Genomic DNA, 16,763 nt, shown 5'->3' on the forward strand with positions numbered 1-16,763 from the left:
CTCAGAAATCACTATCATTTGTTGTCAAGTGTCTTGGAAACTGTTGTTTCTTATATTTTGTCTGTTTGTTTATTTGTTTTAGACAGGAGGGTAAATTTAATCCCTGTAACTTTATCTTGAGCAAAAGTAGAAATATCCTTATATCTTCTTGCCATAGATTTCTGATATCTGAAAGCTTGGCAGAGCAACCCACTTCAGAAGGGAGAGTAGGCATCCTAGTGAAATTTTTCTGAGAAGAAGAAGCATGTTCTGCTCTGTATCTACCTCATCAACTACTCTTCTACTCTTAAGGAGTGCAGAAAGAAGACCTCCATGTTTCTTAGAGCTCCAGAAAAAACAGAAATTAGAAGAAATGGTGGGAGCTCTGATGGCCATGGACCAAGTAAGATGACATCTAGACAGAGAGAAACTGGTGACAAAGATTGATTATAGGATAAAGGCAAACATAGCTACCTCTCTCTATGCTATTCTCAGTGATGAAAGAGGCTGTCATAAAAATGAGCATCTCTCTCTGAAAATATATAACTCCATGCTACACATTATCTAATAGGAGGCCAACACATTGGCAGAGGCTACCAGGAAGAGAGGGAACCATATTAAGCCAATGCGAGAGCAGGGACTTCTTTAAAGTGACCTCTGCTATCTATCTTATTCTCACTTCTTCCCTCAAAATGAGGAGCACTAGACCCAGGAACGAAAGAAGAGTAATAAAAAACAATATTGAGCCTGCTTCCCAATCTTGGAAATGCAGTTACAAGTCTGGTAAACTCTGAAGGGAGAAGAAGAATTGGATATGGAAAATTGGATTTAAATCGAAATTATGAACTGCATTGGACTTTGAGCAACTAGTATTGATAGGAAAGCAATGTCATCTGCCTAGAAGATGAGAGATGAGACTGAGACCAGACAGCGCGTGATTAATTGCAGTGAATGGAAAAAATTAATCGATCTTTATTTATACCCCAGTGAACTGAGGCTTCTCAATAAACTGTTTACATCTGATATGCTAATAATAGCTACCAAATATTGAGATAGGTACTGGGCTAAGTGCTGTACACACACATTACCTCATTTGCTCTTCACAATATAAGATAGTTACTATTTTATTTTCTTCATTTTGCAGATGAGGTAGACTAAGGCACAGTTGAGTTGTGTAAATATAGAGGATAGAAATTTCAGATCAGAAATATTAATAGTAGCAATTTTGTGTGTATCACTCTGGTTTAGGGAACACCCATTTAACAGCCTCATTGCTCTTACGTTCTTCTCACAAACATTTTGCCAATGTTCAGGGTTTTTCCTATTTCCTTAGGCTATTTTCCATCAGTCCATCTCCTAGTAAGACCAGGACAGCTTAACCGTGGATGAAGGCAGGGGACGTTATGAGAAAACTTTAATTTTAAGCAGGGGAAACGTTAGATCGGGTGTATGAAACAATCTCCAAGTGAGAGGCATCAAACAGATGCGTTGCCTTGGATGAGTCACTTAACCTCTTTGTACTTTAGTTCCCTTTTATGCAAAATGGGGATAGTAATTGTCTTAGTCCATTTGGGCTGCTATAACAAAATGCCTTACACTGGGAAGGTTATAAACAACAGAATTTATTTCTTACAGTTCAGGAGACTGGAAGTCTGAGATCAGGGGCCTAACATGATTGGATAAGAGCTCTCTTCCAGTCCACAGACTTCTTGTTGCATCCTCACATGGCGGAAGTTGCCAGAGTGCTCTCCGGCTTGTTTTATAAGAGCACTAATCCCATTTATGAGGGCTCCACCTTTATGACCTAACCACTTTCCAAAAAACCCATCCGCTGATACCATCGCCTTTGGGGTTAGGATTTCAACATATGAGTTTGAAGGGACACAAACATTCAGAACATAGCAGTAATAGTACCTATTTCATAGGGCTGTCTTGAAGAACAAAGTGTTAGTATAGCTAAAGGCCCTTGACATGTATTTAGCACACGGTCTGCTCTATGTAAGTGTTAGCTATTATTATTATCTGCCCTCTGTTACTGGTAAATTCCTTTCCACTGCTGAAAGAAAAGGTCTGAATGGACTCAAACATATATATTTTTTTCTCCACATCTTCACTGTCTCTTCTCTCATTACCCTATCTTTATCATCACCCCAAGAAACTTGTCCTTATTTAGCAAAACTACTTTCCCCACTCACAAGAGAAAGAAGGGGAACATTTTTTGCTATTTCTGGGAAGAACCCACATTTGACACTGGATTTATGCCCAATTTTTCTAAGTACACCTCTGGTTACATTGCTGGAGGATGTCAGAGTGAGTAGTGAAACCCAGCTTTATTTGATGGCTAGTTACCCAGATAAGAAATCCTAGAGTCCGGCTGGACGCTGCACTGAGCTTCGTAAGCTCGTGGAGCCCCTGCAGTACCTTCTGTGTGCACCAGGTGGCAGGTGATGCATCTGAAATGCAGGTGAGGCAGCTGTACTACGGGTTGCACTGGTGGCTCTAGAATCACCTGGAAGATGTCTAACAAAGATGCCAAGGCCCTGCCTCCGAGACCCGATGCTATAGCTTTGGTAAGGGGCCCAGGCATATGCATTTTAAAAAAGCAGATCGTTATGATTCAGCTTGCTGCAGAGACCTACATTGGAAGCCACTGCTTTAGAGTGTTCTTGAGAATGACAGCTACACGTAAACATGAAGCATATAACGGTGCAGCACAGATCACCACTGAGGGCTCCTGGAATTCAGAGTGAGAGAGCTTACAGCATGTCAGAGTTGAAGGGACCTTAGGGATCACTGACAAAGCACTTAAGGATGAGGAGACTGAGGCCAGGGAGGATAATGCCCTTGGTCGCAGCTCTGCCCACTGTGGTCACAACGCTGTCGCTTCCCCACTAGCACAGAGATCTGAAAATACTTCTTGAGGAGCTACAGGCAGGACCCTCTTCCCTGAGGCAGTGCCTTTAGCTGCTGTTGGAACAACTCCAAGCCCCAAATAATTTAAATTTGCATGAGACATGATTTTGCCGGAATCAGAATTCATACCCTGGCGTCCTGGCTCAAGAGGCTCTTTTCTTAATCCCGCCACACTGCTGCCACTGCCACTGCCTGGGTGCTCTCCCTGCCTCCCCCTGCACCTGCTCCTGTTTCCTCACAGCCGTTGGGCAAATCAAACCTTTCTGGGTCTCAGTTTCCTCCTCTGTGAGACACGGGTAATGGTTATATGAGAAAACATAGGTATTGCTGTGTGTGACTGTAGCAATCACATAAAACTTATCTCTTTCGTATACCTTCTCTTACTTTCAACCTGTTTGATTTGGATTCTAGTTTCACAGAGGCCAAAGACCTTGAAAAATCTATAGCCTAAACCCCCTCAACCACATAGATGGACAAATGGGACCCAGAAGGCTGAGTTGCTGGGAAAGGGGGATTAGGATCTAAGAGTCCTCACTCCCAGACCCCTGCACTTTCCTGCATCTCACAAGTGCATGTTCCTGCAGCCCTCCCATGGAGACTCTTACTCCTATTATTTTAAATATTCCTGACACTGGCCAACCATCTCTCTCCATCCTTCCTCCTGCTTTCCTTCCATCAACATTTCAAAGGGATGCATTTTATTTGGGCTCTGCACTAGGTTGCTGTTAGGCAGCCTTATTCATAACAGGCACTAGGTAAGTGTTTGATGGCGGTTTATTTATTTACATTTATTCACATATTTAGCAGTAAGAACTTACTTTGTACAAAACTGTTTTCAGGGAAGCCATGAGGGATCCAAGAGAAACTGAGAAGGACCCGAACTATAACGCCCTTAAGGAGGTGGCAGTTTGGGGGTAGAAAGTATACACATACACAGACACACAGACACACACAGGCACACACAGACACACACAGAGATGCACACATTTGCACACATATACACACACACAGAAACACACACACCTTGAGGACGATGAACATCCAGCAGAAGGTGTAGGGGACGGCAGTTCTGCTGAGTACATCACAGTAGCAGGAAGTTAGTTTGGTTTGGGTTTGAGATGGCTGAGGAACCAGACCTTGGCTGCCGTCTGCTTCCTGCCCACCTTCATGACCGTTTTCTCAGCTTAGTCCCTGATTTCCTCTTTAAACCCCATATATGCAAAGTTCTGCAGGCTTCTGTCTTGAACCTTATCTCTTTTACTCTATGCGGGCTTTACACAGTACCATCCATTTTCCTATTTTGATGATCATCTATTTCTTCATGGCTTCTAAATCTAAATCTTCAGAGAGAAGAGTCGCAATGAAATTTCGAACCTCATATACGGCTGCCTCCTGAACGTCCCTGACCAGATATCTCAAATGCTGCTGGTCACAAATGACACGTTTCCCTGCCAGCCAGCGCTTCCTCCTTGAGCTCAGTTGCTCAGGAAGTTATTCTTGCCTCCTGCTCTCCTTTGCTTTTCCAACATCCCAGTATTCACAAGGTTCTTTGAATCATAGGATCTTTGAACTCCAACCATGCCTATGACAGATTCTTTTCTCTCCAACCCATCTTTTCTGCTACTGTCAAACTGTGTGGGATCAAGACTCATTCAGATTATCATAACAACTTTTACCTAACTGGTCTTCCGAACTTTGGTCATGCTCACCAGTCAGTCCTCCACACCGGAGCCAGAGAACTCTGCTTAAACTAAAAACGACTGACCAACCAAAACTACTCCATCACTTACAGCCCTTCAGTGTCTCCCCTTTGCCTGTAGGGTAAGCTTCATGCTCCTGAAGGTTGCCTCTGTAACCTGTATTAAGAGTTGAATTGTGTCCTCCCAGAAGTTGTGTTGAGCCCTCAACCCCTGGTACGTTAGAATGCAAACTTATTTGAGAATAGAGTTGTTAAAATGTAATTAATTAAGTTAAGGTGAGGTTATACTGGAGAAGGATTGGCCCTTAATCTAATTTGATGAGTGTCCTCATAAAGGGGGAAATTTGGATTCAGACACAGACATGGAAGAGGATGGCCATGTGAGGACAGAGGCAAAGATCAGTGTAGGCTCCCACAAGCCAACGAAGCCTGAGGCTGCTACCAAGAGACAGCTGGAAAACGCAAGGAAGCATTCTCCCCTGGAAGCTTTGGAGGAAGCATGTCCCTGCCAACACATTGATTTTGGATTTCTTGCCTCCAGAATTGTGAGACAACAAATTTCTGTTGTTTTAGCCACCCAGTTTGTGGCACTTTCTTATGGCAGCCCTAGCAAACTAATACTACCTGTCATGATCCAAATACCAACTACCAACTACCAAATACCTCGTGTGCAGTCACGTGCCTCAATTTATCCTAGGGTATCAGCCACACTGGATTGTTTACAGCTCTCTAAACATACCAGACACTTGCACACCTGTGCTCATGCTGGTGCCTCTGCATGAAGGCTCTTCCCTTCCCTGCCCACCCACTCCCCTTTCTCCATGACCTCTCCCCTCTGCTCTTGCAACACATTACAACTTTCTCCGGTTCCCTAGTTTGGTCATGGACTCCTTGAGAGCAGGGACTCCGTCTCTTTCTTTGCTTTCTCCCCAGTGCCTCAGCACTGAATTTGACCTAGCGTAATGCTACAAGATTTATTTGAGTTTGATCACATGTTCCCCCGCAGTTTATGATAGTGGTGGGCGGTGGGATTCAAAACACTCCTTCTTTGCTCCTCATTGGTTTGCCAAAGAGGGTGCTACCCTGATTTCACCCTCCACTAAGAGCTAATCAACCACAGGGCATGGATTCTAGGCAGCCTCCTCCAAACCGCCAAACGCCTCTCCTGGATCCTCCTGCCAAGGCTCTTCAGCAGGCCTGAGGGAGGGGGCCCAGTGAAAGAGCTTGTGCATGTTCCTTTGAGGCTAACACCTAATCACTGTCCCTCTTCAAATGAAAAACGGGGAAAACACTAACTAACTGTCGTTTAGTGACCCCAGCCCCCACCCAGTTAAAATAAACAGTCTTTTCAATTAGGAAGATTTGTCACTGGGGACAGCAATTCCGTGTCCTACCAAAACAAACACAGTTGTAATTAGTTTTATCCAGAAAGAAAATTAACTCTGTTTATCTTAGCATAATTAATCATTGACCCTTTCTGTCCAGGCAGCTTGGGGGAGGGTGCAGGAGTGGGGGGGTTATGATCTACAGCAAAGGGGCATTCCGGGACCCATCTATCTCTCCTCTTGGTTACACAGCTGTCCGCATGAGTTATTTGAAATAATATTCCTGGCCAAGAGTTATGGAGCTGCTTCAGAGCTGGACTTGGAGAAACACTAACTAAGCCTACGATTTTTATGGTTTCAGTTTGCTGAAAATTCTAGATGAGTACACATCGGATGGGCATTAAGGCAGAGTGTGGACCTGGGGATTTGCCGGGCTTCTGTTGTGCTTTTCGCCGTGACTTCCACAGGTCCTGGGGATGGGAAAGGAACTGCAGGCAAAGGAGTTGATTATGGAGAAGCTGCTGCTGAGAAGGGCACAGGCTTCTGGGTTAGCTGGATCTGGTTAGATGGACTTGGGGTTAGATGGAATCTGGCCCTGATTCTGGCAACCTCTGGCTGCGTGATCTTGGGCAAAATACCTTACCTTTCCACATAGCAGTCATCTCTTAAAAGGAAAAAAAGAGAGTATGGGCATTAGTTAGTAATCCACACCCTTGAGGATTTGTAAGGATCAGAAGTAAGCTGTACCAAGTCCCTAGCACAGTGCCCGGTACCAAGTGGCTGTTTAATAAACACTGGTAGCTTTTGTTGTTCTTGCATGAAATGATTTAGGATTGAGGGGTGGAAGAACAAGGTGAAGTTCTTCTCTCTTTGTTTTAATAGTTTCTACAACTCGCAGAGACCCTACTGTGTGCCAGGCTCTGCATTAGGCCCTGTAAACAGAAAGAAGGTGTAATCATGATCCCTGTCCTCATGAAGCTCACAGCTTACTTGGTGGTGGTGGTGGCGGGAGGGGGTGGGGGGAAGATGTGAGAGACAGAAAGAGAAATTTGATGGGTGTCTTCATAAAAAGGGGAAATTTGGAGATTATATATATATATATATACATATATATACATATATACATATATATATATATATATATATATATAGAGAGAGAGAGAGAGAGAGAGAGAGAGAGAGAGAGATACTCAGACACTCTAAGTCTATTATAGTTTATGTTAAACCAGAGACTTAGAGTGAGGTCCCCATGGTCAAGGTGCAAACAGAGACCGAAGGGAACCTGATTTGCATGCTTTGGACTTTTCAGTGACTTTTCAAACTTCCCTTAATCCTCATCATAACTCTAAAAATAGACACAAGGGAGGGGGATTCAGGGACAGGGTAATCGAGGCTCACAGATGTTAAGCCATTAGACACAAACTGCACAGCTAGAAAGTGGTGCAGCTGGGATGTGAGCAGGGCTTGTCTGCTGCGGAAGCCTGTGCTTTGTCAGTTTCACCTGAAGGTCCTGGATGAGTTTTAATGGCTGGTGTTCTGCCCCAAGACCATGAGTCAGGGGGCATTAAAGCAGTGTGCTCCCCAGGGCTGGTATCAGGAGTCCTGCCAGTTACAATTGAAGCTTCTTGGGTCTCACCTCAGCCTCTTCCAAATCAAAATCTCTGACAGGGAGATTATTTTAAACAACTATCTGGGGGTGATTCTTATGCTTTCACCATCCGTCAGTCATAAAATCTACCTTTTGCTCATATTGTTGAGATGGCCACTCCCAGACAAGTTCTTGGGAGTAGGGAAGCTCGTCCTCAAGGAAAGAGATTAAGAGAACTGTGAAAACAAGGAGCTCCCTGTCCTGAGAGGAGAGAGACAGGGAGAGTAGGTGAGAAGGGCCAGGACCTCTTGAGAGGGGCCTAACGAGCTCACACTGGGATGAGTGTCTCCAGTGGCCCCCAAAGAGAGAGATGGATTAGCATCTGCTTTGAGCACTAGGCCTCTCCCTTTACACAGGCCTGAACCAGTGGCTTCCTGAGCAGTTGAGCGCTACAGAGGTCATTTCTTGACACCAGAGAGCTTCGGGCTGGCAGGCAGCACCTTCTGCCCACAGCAGGTGGGAGCAGGGCAGCCTTTCGTAATGCACATGTTGCTGGCAGGACTAGGGCGTTGACCTCCCTAAACCCAGCGGGGAATCAGAGAAGGTACAAGTCCACTTCTGGTGCTGCAAAGGATGCCTGGGAAGAGAACACGTGCAGATTCTGGGGGCACTGAGGCTGGTTTTTCGGGACTACGGCGATGCCTGACTCTGCAAGGCGGGCGCCACACACATGCTGACAAGCAGCACAGGCTGCCGAGGCTGACGGAATTGTTTGCCATGTCCCACTCTGCCAGGGATGAGCTGTGCCGACTTGGAAAACTGTCTTCCCTTTCCAGTGCCTCAGTTTCCTCATTTGTAAAATGAGAATAACAATATCTTGCCAGACCATTTTATACACATTATCTCATTTAATCTTTGCAACAACTTTTGAAATAGGGATATAATTATTCTCAAACTTACAGTTAAGTGAGAGTGAGCAGGTTCCAGTGACTTCAAAGTTACTTAGGATTTTTTAGTGGCAGAACCAAGATTTAAACCCAGTTCTGGAACCTTTGCTTCTACCATGTTCATAATTCCCCTTTTCTAGGAATGACTGACTGACTGACAAACGGAATGAATGAATGAATGAATGAATGAATGAATGAATTCCCTTATATAGCCATCTAGCCTCTGAAGTTTTTTCTGACAACCCTGAAAAGCTTCCTCTTGAAGCAGGTTTAGCCCCTCCTGTGACTTCCTACTGTAGCGCATGGACCTGCTGGCTTGGGAGCTGTAGGCTGCTTTCATCTCAGGGGACCTCTAACGGCTCACAGAGCTGCAGGCTGTGTGGGACAGCGGTTTCAAGCACTGGCTCTGGAGGGAGGCAAACTCGGGTTACAATATTGTTCAGGAAACCTTAGGCCGAAGGACTCAGTGAGGCACCCTGATGACAGGGTTCCCCGGGATCCCAAGTGGCAAGAGAGCATACAGATAGACCAAGAAGGAGATTAAGACCTTCCAGAGAACTTCTTTACTCTTTCCCCCAAAGGCCAAGAGCTAAGTGGCCACATCACTGGAGCCTAAGATGGAGTCTGAACTTTGTGGGAAAGGAAGGGAGGAAGGTCTCACAGAAATGTTTTTATAATTTAAAACCTTCCAGTTGGAACTTTATATTTAAGATTTAATCAGCAGGAAATCCAGGCAGGACTCATTTTTCTCATTACTGCTCTAAGTAGCTGTTTGGACTGGCTCCCTGGTGGCTGTCTGCAGTCCAGCAAACATTTATTGAGAATGTACTGGGTGCCAGGCTCTTTGCTGGGGCTGCGGTGATGAAACAGGGACAATCCTCTTGCTTAAGGAAATTTTTCAGCTCCCTGCAGCCAGGCGGTAAGGCAGTGTGTGTGTGTGTGTGTGTGTGTGTGTGTGTGTGTGTGTGTGTGCGCGCGCGCTGAGATGGAGGGAGAAAGAAAGAAAAGGATCGATGCATCCACATAAAAGGTATGTTCTCATTTACCATGCTGGGAGGAACCAGTCACTCCACCTACGGTCAGGACCGACTCTGGTTGTTTGTGCCAGGTTAAGAGTGGGAAGATGATTTTTTCAGTTGGCAACTGGTTTGTATTTGCCCAGAAAAGAATCTAAGAGTTGGAATTGTTAACAAGAGGTTATTGAAGTCAAGGGAGCTGGACTCCGGGGGTGTTGGTTAACAGAACCAATCTGTGAGTTGGGGAGAGGAATGAAGAAGAGGGGTAGGGACAAGGGAACGGGGGGGGTGGGAGGAAGGGGCTGGTAGAATTGTTCTGGGTTTCCTACCAGGTCCTCGAATAGAGACATCTAGTCTTAGGGAGCACAGCCTTCTGCACCCTTCACGTGAGAACAATCTAAGAACCAGAGGCGGCTCCAGATGAAGAGGAAGAGGTGGGCTGGCTAGCTGCCCTCAGGGGTCTGTGGTCCTCGCCAGCAGTGACATGTGAGAGCCGCCTTGCCCTCAACCATGGTCAGAACACACTGAACCAGTCATCTCCAGGTATGGGGACCACAAATTGGGAAAGGTTTTACCAAGGTTTTTACCAGGATTGGTTAAAGTATGAAGGAGAAAGGACTCTGGGGGTTGTATCTCTGACTTCACCTTTCCAAAGGGCCCGAGGCAGAAGCCTCGGTAGAGAGCCAGCCTTTAGTGTAAAACAGGGACAGCCATCAGCCTGTCCACGGCTTCCCTGAGAGGCAGCGAATTCCAAACCCAGGAGTGTTTGATGATGTCTGGAGGCCAAGGACTGCTCTTCGATGGGGCCGGGCAGTCAAGGAGGGTTGAGGAGGGCCGAGCTGTGACACTGCGCCTCCCCTGACTGAGGAATTACCTGGTGGAAGGATCAGTGACAGACAGAGCCATTTGAGGCATTGTTCATCTCATAAATGGGGAACATAAAGTTCGCAGTTTAAAGTTTACAGGATGGTCCTTCAGGGGAGGCTACAAAGAGAATTCCCACCACAGTGGAGTTGTGGAGACTCTGTTGCTCAGGCTTTCCCCGCATGATTTGGCTTTTCTGGAAAAGGAAAAAGATTAGGATGATGCTTAGTCCATTGGGACTGCTGGAACAAAATAACACAGCGGGTAGCATATAAACAACAGAAATTCATTTCTCACAGTTCTGGAGGCTGGAAGTCCAAGATCAAGGCACCGGCATATTCAGTGCTTGGTGAGGAACTTCTTCCTGGTTCATAGATGGCTGTCTTCTTGCTGTGTTCTTCTTTACCTGGCAGAGTGGAGAAGGGAGCTCTCTGGGGTCTCTTAGAAGAGCACTAATCCCATCACGAGGGCTCTGTCCCCAGGATCTCATCACTTCCTGAAAGCCCTACCTCCTGATACCATCACTCTGGGGGTTAAGGCCTCAACATATGAATTTTGGGGGACACATTCAATCAATAGCAGATGAGGATGAAAGAGGGAGAAAGGGTCGGGGAAGAAATATCAGAAAATTGCACCCACTATTTATTAGGCACTTACTATATTCCAGGCATGCTCACAGACTTCGTCACATTTAATCCTCACACAACCTGTAATTTTTTTTTTTTTTTTTTTTTTTTTTTTTTACAGGTGAGGATCTAAGATGTACTATCAACCAGCAAGGCCCCAGGGACACACCTGGCTGTGAAGCCTGCTCTATTCCAGGTAGCCCATTGCCTTCCTCAGGGTGAGCGGCATAGGGTGTCACCCCTGAAAGGTTGTCAGAGGTCATTTCTTGAAGCCCTCACCTCCTCCTTGGATGGCCTGCTTCCCACGGTCCGTTTGCCCAACGTGTGGGTCTATACAAATGAGAGTGGGGGCCCTCGGCTCCCTCTTGTGGTTGAATTAGTCAGGAGCCGTTGCTTGCAGAAGGCAAGGCCTGTCAGGAACGCTAGGAAAATCGCTGCAATGGGAAAGGTTTGGCCACCCAGAAAGTAGAAGCATATTTCAAAAATGGAGTTCTCTGGCACATAGTAGGTGCTCCGTATGATTCCGATGAATCATTAAATGAAACAGACGTAGAAGCAGAGGTGGGCCATTGGGGAAAAGGGAACCAAAGCAGACTTGTTAAGGTGGGGGAGCCAGCCAGGAAGCGTGCCAACTGAGGCAGAGCCTGAGGCATCAGTCACAGCTCTCCCAGTTGCCCCTGGGAGTCCTGCAGTCTTCCACTGCAGAGCCTCGGTTTAGCCTGCATAACTACTAGGCTGATTTATATCAGCAGCGTTCATTCTGGGCTGCACTTATTAATCACCTGGGAAGCTTTAAAATAGCCTGATAACTGGGTCCCATCCCTAGAGATTCTGATTTAATTGGTCTGAGGTGGGGCCTGTGCATTGCTATTTTATAAACCCCCTTCCTGCCCCCTAAGTGATTACAGTATGCTGCCAAGGCTGAGAAAGCCATGGTTATTTTCTGGGCCCCCTCAAGTTCCCACTGTCTATAATTCCAATATTGTTTTTGAGGAATTTAACTAAATTTAATTTGTATCTTATGGTAGTAGATGTTGTTTTTGCACCGTTAGGACAATGGGCTGATATTTATCACCAATAAACCTAAAGATGAATCTGGCTGTTTGTATGTATAAGGTAATCCCAACAAGAGGGCACAGGACTATGATGTATTTCCCATACCTCTAATGTAATTAAGTGCACATTATAAAGAAAGCTGCACTATCGAGATGCAAATTAGTAATGGCAGTTTACCTTCCAATTGCCATTTTGTCCAGGTTACCATTGTATGCTTTCAAGTGCTTAAAAGTGCGTTATTCATGTAGCAAACACAGGAAGTCCACTGGGAGGGAAAACGCAACACACTCAAGAGATGATTCAAAGCCTCTGGACTTTGTCACATCCACAAGAACTATTACTTCATTCCCTCCCTCTATTCTGCGCTGAACCATGCAAGAAACATAACACTAGTGGGAGAAAAAGAAAAAGAAAAGAGAAAACCATCTGCAGCTCGGGCAGTCCTCTTTAGAGACACCACTTAGAGCAAGGTGTTCTTATTAGAAATGTTCAAAGGGCAGGAATTGTTTTGAGGCATTTTTCTAATGTCTCCATGCTAGGGAAAACCATGCACCAAAAAGGAGAAGGATATGAAGAATATTTTAGAATTCTGAGCTGTGTCTGTGTCTGGCAGCCTAGCCCGGCTCCCCTGCCTTTCAGTCTCTTCCCCTATCCTATGGGGGCTCTGGCCTAGCCACTGAGCAAACATTCACAGAGACGCTGCTAACGGGGCCCAGATGAGGCTGCTGCCAGATGACATAGCTCTGGCTTGGATTAGCAAGAAACCATGTGGAACAGTATCAGCAATAAGAACCACTATTGATTGAGTGCTACTATATTCCAGATGCAATGCTTGAATGACCCTCTTCAGTCTGAGGCATGAAAACAAGGTTACAAAGTTTTTACTTCTCATTTAATTGTTCAAGGCCTACCTGCTTATAATATCTGCCTTCCTCGACTTTTCCAAGAACATCAAGTAGTAAAAGGGTTTGGTAATACTTCCAAGTACACACAGTCTATCAAAGAGATTTTAATTTTGTTGATTCTCAGAAGGGAAGAGATTGGCTTTAATCCCTTTTCTTCTTAGAGATTCCCCAACTTGGTACAAATGTATTCCCCTCTCCTAAGTAGCCGATCTCGGAAATGTTTGCAAAGGACAATCTTTGTAAGCCTCACAGAATCCTGTTACACCTTTTGTTTTCACTAAGAGGCGTGACTAAAGTATTCAGAGAAAAATCAAAGATCCACTTCAAGATGATAAAACGTACAATGTTTGTCAGACAGAAGCCACTGGTAGCTTCTCTTGAAGAAAAAAATCTTGAGTTCTGTCTCACTTGGCAGTCTACCATACCTGAGTACATAATTTAATCCTCACAGCAATTTTGCAAGATAGGTGAATTAATCTTACACGTTAGAATTCTTATTATTGTCAAAATGATAGTAAAAGCCAATTTTTAAAGCACCTTCTTGGTTTTAGGAATTGTGCTAGGTCATATGTAAATAATACCCTCGCTGATCCTTACCACAAGACCATTAAGTAGGTATTATCATTCCAATTAACAAACTAGGAAATCAAGTCTCAGGGAAGTAATTAGCCCAAGGCTCAGTAGTTTGCATATTCTGTAAGTGACAAAACTAAGGATTCAAGAGTTCACCTTGCTGACTCCTAAAACGCATGATTTGCACTGCGCAGTGACTTGCCTTGCAAATGTTCGCTTTTTCTGGAAATGGTGGGACGTGCTTTTCTAAAGGATTCTGTCCTAACAAAGGCAGGGAACACATTTCAGAGATGTCGTACAGGGTTCTCCCCCGAGGGCAAGAGTGGGCTGCACGATGTTTCTTGCAGCCCAGGGACTGACTCGTCATGAATCAGCAGATAGTCTCGTTACCAAGCACAGTCTGGCACCAAGTACACGTTAAAAAATATTTGTTGACTCAGTGCTGACTGTCGAACCCTGAATTTGGAAAATATATCTTCCCTATATCCTGTACAAGTTAGTGTCTATCATTGTATCTTGTATATGCAAGCTCAATAAAATGCATTTATTGAATCTAAAAAAAATTGTTGAAGACAGTGCTCTGACTTGGGACTGATTAAACGGTAAAGAAAACACACTAGGAACGTCAGAGAAGGGGAGGTTACTGTGGTCTGCAGTGGTCAGAGAAAGTGAAGACAGGTTTTGACCTAAGATGTGAAAAAACTTGCTTACTGCCCTCATTGATAATAGTGAGGAGGTCCATCAGACTGTGATAGAGGGACCTCTGGGGACAAATTTCTGCGACTCCCTTTGCACCAGCAGCCTTTAAAAAGTCCACAGTACTAGTGTCACCTCTAGATGGCGCTCATGTACTTTTATAGCCTTTACAGCTTAGCTTTCGAAGCAGCTCTGCCAGTGGTTCTGTCCAACTGCATTCTGACTTCTCATTGTCTTTCTGTAGCTCAAGGTCCACTTATGGGTAATAAAATATCAGGGGGCAAACGTGTTTTTATTTTATTTATTGTGAATTCATTCATGTATACCTCCCCTCAGCCTAAAAAGGAATTGAGGCTAAACAGTCTGGCATAATGTATTATATATATTTGAGGCATATGGCACGGAAGCCCTTGACACAGTCCTTCTGATGCCAGAGCATCAGAATGATGTCACAGTTTCTCTGGATCCTTGCTGAGGGTCAGGTCTTGGGCTATGAGTTTATGAAGAGACAGGGTCCTGGCAGAGCCCCTGCTCAAGGGTAAAGTACCTGTTTTGTCTCAACTGACAAACAAAGGAAATTTGTCCTCTTCAATTCATATTTATCACTCTTTGTTTGCTCTTTCCTATTCTAATCTTCTAAAACATGGATTGGTGACAGGATGAAGGTATGCAGGGGCAAGATCACAATCACAAGCATTGTGTTTGGAAACGGAACCTGCAATGTACCAAAGAGATGTAATAAATGACACACTAGGAATATAGGAATTGGAGGTGAGGTGAGAGCTGGTGAAAGGCACTATCATCCTAGATTCTCTAGCCATGGAGGGGAGCGAGTGAAGTTGAATTCTGAATGAGAAGTTCTGGGAATGGTCCTAAGCCTAAGCTAGCTGAAGCATCTCTCCCCACACCCTGCCCAGTATCTCATCGTGACTGTGCCTTTATTCAATACATATCTGAGCACCTCTCATGTTCTAAGAATTTTAAGGAGTCTGAGGGTATAGCTATGAAGAAGACAATATTCCTGCCCCTGAGTTTATATTTTCAGAGAGAAAATCAATAATATATAAAGAAGATCAGATGATGCTAAATGCTACGTGGATAACAAAATAAGGAGCTGTGGTAGGGAGTGATTAGAGGTGGGGTTTATTTAGACAAAGTGGTTATGATAGACTTTTCTGCAGTGACATTGGAGCTGAAACCTGAACAATTAAAAAGAACCAGCTCTGTACTAGCATACTTAATTCTAAGGAAGCTTCAGTAAAAGGTAAGGTTAAGTGATTTCCCTAATAATATTCTAGAAAAGCTTGAGACTCCATGCATAATAAAGAACGGACATGAAAAGTGGGGAAGAAAACAGGGAGATTAGTGGAAGCTCTGTACCTGCAACTGTCAAATTGCACCTGTAACCTCATGCACAGAATGGCATTTGGCTAATATTTAGCCTTTGGCAAAAGCCCGCCAATCAAATAGACCACAAGCAAAGAAATAAGACAAAACAGAGAGTCCTTTAAAAATATATTTAACTAATTGTATTAACCAATGTTACCCCAATAAACAATAAAAATAAAATAAAATAAAATAAAATAAAATAAAAATATATTGAAGGAGACTTATTTGAAAGTCTAAGATAATAAGTGTAGTTATTGTCTACCTAAGTAAAGCCCTCCATATCCTGGTGCCTTCCAGGGAGAGGGATGCTCCAGGAAAATGGCTGCTTTCCTGGTGGCCGATAAAGTCTGGTCATCCCTAAGTCTCACTAGACTAACAGAGCTCTAACTTTGCCTTCCATTTTCTTCAGTCTTAAATGATTACAAAGTACTTGAAAAAAGTATGCAATGTGAAGAAAGACCAAGATTAAAAGACAGAAAACAGAAAAAAAAAGAGATATATTTAGAAGATAGAAAATACCAAACAGAAACAAACAAATAAATGAACACAAAATAACTCCCCTGCCACCTCCAATAACATTAAAAAGGCAACATACTAATAAAGATGACAAAATCAGAACAAATCACTGCAAATTAAAATTTGGGTTTTAAAAAATTTAACAGGAAATTGCGAAGAAAGCATCAAGAGAATGTCTCAAAATATAGAAGAAAAAATTAAGTAAAAAATTAAAAGAAAAAAATGATGTAGTGGATAAATCTAGGAGGTTCAACATCTGAGAAATGGGAGTTTCAGAAAGAGATGAGGGGAAATTCGAGGGAAAGTATTCAAAAATAAAAAGAAAGAAAGACTTTATCAGAGTAAAATGGAGAAATAAATTTTGAAATTGAGAAAATCAAATAAGTAAAAAATAAATACTAAGACAAATAGTTATAAGATTACCTACCATTACAAATAGGATGCAGGGATCAAAAGAAAATTCTAAAAGTTTCAGAGAGAGAGACAGACTCTTACAAAAGAAAAATAAACATCAGATTTCTCATCAGAAACAATGTGTATATTCTTTTTAAGTATTCACTAAAAAATTTACCAATGGACCACAAAGCAAGTTTCAACAAAGTACAAAAGACCAAAAACCTATGAGGTATATTCTCTGACCATAACCGAATTAAGCTAGAAATAAATGTCAA

General features: G+C 43.7%; 1 protein-coding gene across 9 annotated transcripts in view; it reads left to right on the forward strand.

Moving 5' to 3' along the window:
• The window catches only part of LOC107514024 (selection and upkeep of intraepithelial T-cells protein 1), a 214,937-nt gene that overhangs the window by 85,795 nt on the left and 112,379 nt on the right, over positions 1–16,763 (forward strand). For 3 of the 9 annotated variants that reach the window (XR_004954919.1, XR_004954918.1, XR_004954920.1), the window contains exons 2-3: positions 9,800–10,010; positions 11,079–11,175. The exons of 4 other annotated variants lie outside the window; for them this stretch is intronic. The gene's annotated coding sequence lies outside the window, so the exon portion shown is untranslated. The remainder of the gene's footprint in view (positions 1–9,799; positions 10,011–11,078; positions 11,176–16,763) is intronic. 2 more of the 9 variants (XR_004954921.1, XR_004954922.1) reach the window with 1 other exon arrangement.

This window comes from Rousettus aegyptiacus, unplaced genomic scaffold (assembly GCF_014176215.1).
Source record: "Rousettus aegyptiacus isolate mRouAeg1 unplaced genomic scaffold, mRouAeg1.p scaffold_m13_p_1, whole genome shotgun sequence".
NCBI classification, from domain to species: Eukaryota; Metazoa; Chordata; class Mammalia; order Chiroptera; family Pteropodidae; genus Rousettus; species Rousettus aegyptiacus.